General features: G+C 38.5%; 1 long non-coding RNA gene across 1 annotated transcript; it reads right to left on the reverse strand.

The window, feature by feature from the left end:
* Positions 1-949: 949 nt before the first annotated feature.
* LOC145428955 (uncharacterized) lies at positions 950-3335 on the reverse strand. Its single transcript, XR_013909312.1, has 3 exons — positions 2639-3335; positions 1875-1902; positions 950-1445 (listed from the first exon to the last, which is right to left on the reverse strand). It is a non-coding gene; the product is annotated as an uncharacterized LOC145428955 (long non-coding RNA).
* Between the last annotated feature and the right edge of the window lie 622 nt (positions 3336-3957).

Raw genomic sequence — 3957 nt, forward strand, 5'->3', positions numbered from 1 at the left:
CTGTGTCATGTTGACATGATACATAGACCTGCGAGCATCAACTTTGTCTGGCAGCTCATCGGTAGCCAAATGAATATTTTTAGGAAATCTTTTCTTGGCCTCTTTGTACATCACATCACCTTTATCCAAGACCAGATTAAGGTCAGCTGTAGTCATGTTTTCATTCTCATGAAGGAAAGCAAGAAATGTGAGTGAGTTACATGTGCACTGCTTGTTTCTAGAGTCTCCATATTTAGGATGAGCCTGGCTGCGAGATGCACAGACATGTATAACAGAGGGCTGGTTTTCAAGGTTCACTCTTTCTGCATGAGATGGTCCTGCCACATCACTGTGACAGCCTCTTTTCAAAAAATCAGCATAACCCACCTGTGGGTTACATGACACCTCATGTTGTTCATTAAATTCATGCTGCAGTCCACTCTTTACAGCATCAGCATAAGATACCTGTTGTACATGTGCAGGAACATGTTGACCTGCCTGTTTGACACTGTCAGAATTGGTCTTTGTAGACACACTGTCTTCAGCAGAGCTCTGAGGAAAATCAAACTCAGCTTGTTCACATGTTGGTACTTTGTGAAACTCATGAAACTTTTTCCAGCGTTGTTTTGCAGCTTGTGACTTTTTCTGCTTCCTTGGCATTTTCACACACCTGCAAGTGTTTCTTAGTCTCTAGAAAATATGTTCACAAGAGTGCCACACACCAGGAGATGTTGTCTTTGTTTTTATATTTCAGTTTTTATTTGTCTTAAACAGTTGTCTTTCGTTTGACAGTTTGTTCTTCAGTTGAGAGAATATTATGCACTCTCTTTATTGGCTTGGCATTTTTCAGCAGCAAGCCAAGAGTGAAAAACAGGTAGAGAGAAAATTTAGAAGAGAGAACAGGCAGAGCAGGAGAGACACGGCTGGGAAATCACAATCAAACCGTGAATTAGTTTTCTTTGTTTGTTCAGTTTGTTCTCAGGTAGAGGCAATATATGCACTCTTTATTGCTTTAATGGCTTGGCGTTTTTCAGCAGCAAGCCAAGAGTGAAAAACAGGTAGAGAGAAAATTTAGCAGTGAGAACAGACAGAGCAGGAGAGACACGGCTTTAAATCAAACCGCAGATTTTTCTTTGTTTGTTCAGTTTGTTCATAGGTTGAGGCAAAATATGCACTCTTTATTGCTTTGTTGGCTTGGCGTTTTTCAGCAGCAAGCCAAGAGTGAAAAACAGGTAGAGAGAAAATTTAGCAGAGAGAACAGACAGAGCAGGAGAGACACGGCTTTAAATCAAACCGCAAAAGGATTGTTGGTTTGGCAAAATTTCTCACAAACCACAGAGTGAAATACAGATGGAAAGAAGGCAGAGACAATAGGTGGAGCAGGACAGAGGATAGAGGGGTTGGGGGGTTGGGATGTGAGAGAGAAGACTGGAGATCTGGTCCTTGTTCTTCTTCTTCTACACACTCTGAACAAAAAACAAGAAAAAAAAAATAATTTTATTAAAATTATATCACATGGTAATTGTATGAACTAAATGTGACTACTGCAAAAGGACAAAACAAATATTCAAGCTAAACTGTTGTCGGCTGCCATGTGCAAAAAGTTGCATAATTGGGCACTTTTTAAAAGAATAAATATTTAATTAAATTCAGCAATAATATTTTTAAATACAAATATGATTGAGTGAATCATTTATTAATCACATGTAGTGTGACTACAAAAATGTACGAAAAAAATATTTTAGCCCAATTGTTAAGCTGCACTTATGTGTATTTATTATAAAATTGTGTTTAAAAGGTCTAGCACAAAGTTTGAACCCATCACTTTACAGCTTATATTAGTCATATTATTTTTTTATTTTGGTCTACTTCTCTTACAGTATGTGCACACCTACCAGGCAAAGCACAGTGTCAGTCAGGTTCCTGAAAGAAACGAGAAATAATACGTTAGTTGTCTGTACAGTGTTATCAGACTAACAGAAATACAAAGCCCACACGACATGATACACTGAACTTCTAGTCAGCAGGGTAATTATAGAGTAATATAGCACACCAACTGATACAGCAGTCATTTTACAATTCAAACTAGTTAACTGAAGTATTGCCACTTATGTAAGGCTACTGTTAGACTGTTACTAGCCTTAGCATTGCTGCTAGCGCTAGCATTCCGGCTAGCATTAGCACTTCAGTTAGTGTTAGCAATGCAGCTAGCGTTAGCATTGCAGCTAGCGTTAGCATTGCAGCTAGCGTTAGCAATGCTGCTAGCGCTAGCAATGCTGCTAGCGCTAGCACTCTTACTGTTAAAACTGAGCCACAATGGCAATAATAAAGCTCATTTCTTACTTTTGTCTCACTGACCGGCAAGAAATATCACAGGAATATTATTTTTGTCAGTTAACAACTGCTAAGGCTAGTGTTAGCACTATAGCTAGCGTTAGCATTGTTGCTAGCATTAGCATTGAAGCTAGCGTTAGCACTGCTGCTAACAGCAAAACGTAATAAACGTATATAAATGATAGCGAAGGTTATTCTTTTTTCTTTCTTTCTTCTTTGAATTGTTTTTAACTCTGTTGGACTTGATATGTGAGTTTAAATGTCAAACATGTATTTTTTCCATCATAAAAATAAAACACTGCAGTACTGAGTGTACTGTACTTACCACAGCAGAGAGCAAAGCGGAATGACGACAGTTGGTCCAGTGATAGGTTAAAAACAGATGAGGCGTTCAGGTGGTGCTTGGAAATTTGACCATCAGTTTGAACAGCAATAATGAGCATATACATGTCTGTGTGTTGGTCTCTGTGTGTGACAGACATAGAGAGATAGAGGGAAAAAATACACTATACTAGTGTAAAAATTGGTCCTTTTTGCCCAAGTATAAGCGAATGAGTGACATACAGAAAAACAGGGCAACTGGCATTAAATGAGCAAATAAAAAGTATTAAATCTTGAACTGTTTTGTGGGTTTTATTTTAAGACTACTTTGAGTGTATTCGTGGGGAGATAAACTATACAGACTATAAACAGAGACATTAAATGAGATTAGGTTAGTTAAACGTTAGTTAAAAGGTGGGGAAATTAACTACAGACCGATAGATGCTGAGAGCTTTAATTATCCAGTCAGAAAGGATGATTTTGAAGTCATCAACTGACTCCAACTGCCCAGATCTGAAAAACCTTTGTGCCAATCACAATGCTCTACTTAGTTGGCATATACTAACTAGTGACAAACTATTAATCTGTGGCAAAACCCTGTCAAATCTGTCTTATTGTACTTTTGAAAAAGTTAATCTTACTACAATCTAACATTTTTAGGTTTAACCTTGGCAGAGTGAGAGAGAGCTCGTTAAGCAGGCAGGTGTGAGCCTGGTTGCTATAGTGACAATGGCTCCATACACACGACACAGACATGCACCTCACTTTTGCTGCTTAAAATGAACAGAAAAGTCAGGCCGAAACAAATCGTTCCCATATGAAAAGTACAAGTCGTATTGACGAAATTCTTTCACCGTGAGCGACAGCAGCTTCTAGTCTACTGAATTCTCAGTTTTCATGCCTGTGGAGTTTCTTATATGGACGTGGTGACAGTGTAAAGACACCATGCTCTTCTGATTTTCAAACGAACCTTCTGAGCCATTTTAACATTAGAGTCTATGGAAGAGTTGGAGGGAGGAGGCTGCGCATTGGTGACATTTATGAAAGAACCATAACACCTAGTACAATAGTAAACACATTGGATGAAAGAGGACAGCCATGGCTACGTTTTGAGGGTAAAATCATACCTGTAGAGCAAACGCTGCGGACACAGCAGCAGTTTTAAAAAAGATTTTAAGATTAATTTTTTTGCTCCTCTCACTCTAGCAGTTGAGCTGCCTCACTCTAGCCCCAACATTCCATCCCATACACACCCATTATAAACTCTGAAACGGGTGAAAAAACATCATGAAACTTAAACTGGAACTGAAGAAAAAGTATAAT

The sequence above is a fragment of the Astatotilapia calliptera genome, chromosome 5, assembly GCF_964374335.1.
Source record: "Astatotilapia calliptera chromosome 5, fAstCal68.1, whole genome shotgun sequence".
In the NCBI taxonomy this organism is placed as follows: domain Eukaryota; kingdom Metazoa; phylum Chordata; class Actinopteri; order Cichliformes; family Cichlidae; genus Astatotilapia; species Astatotilapia calliptera.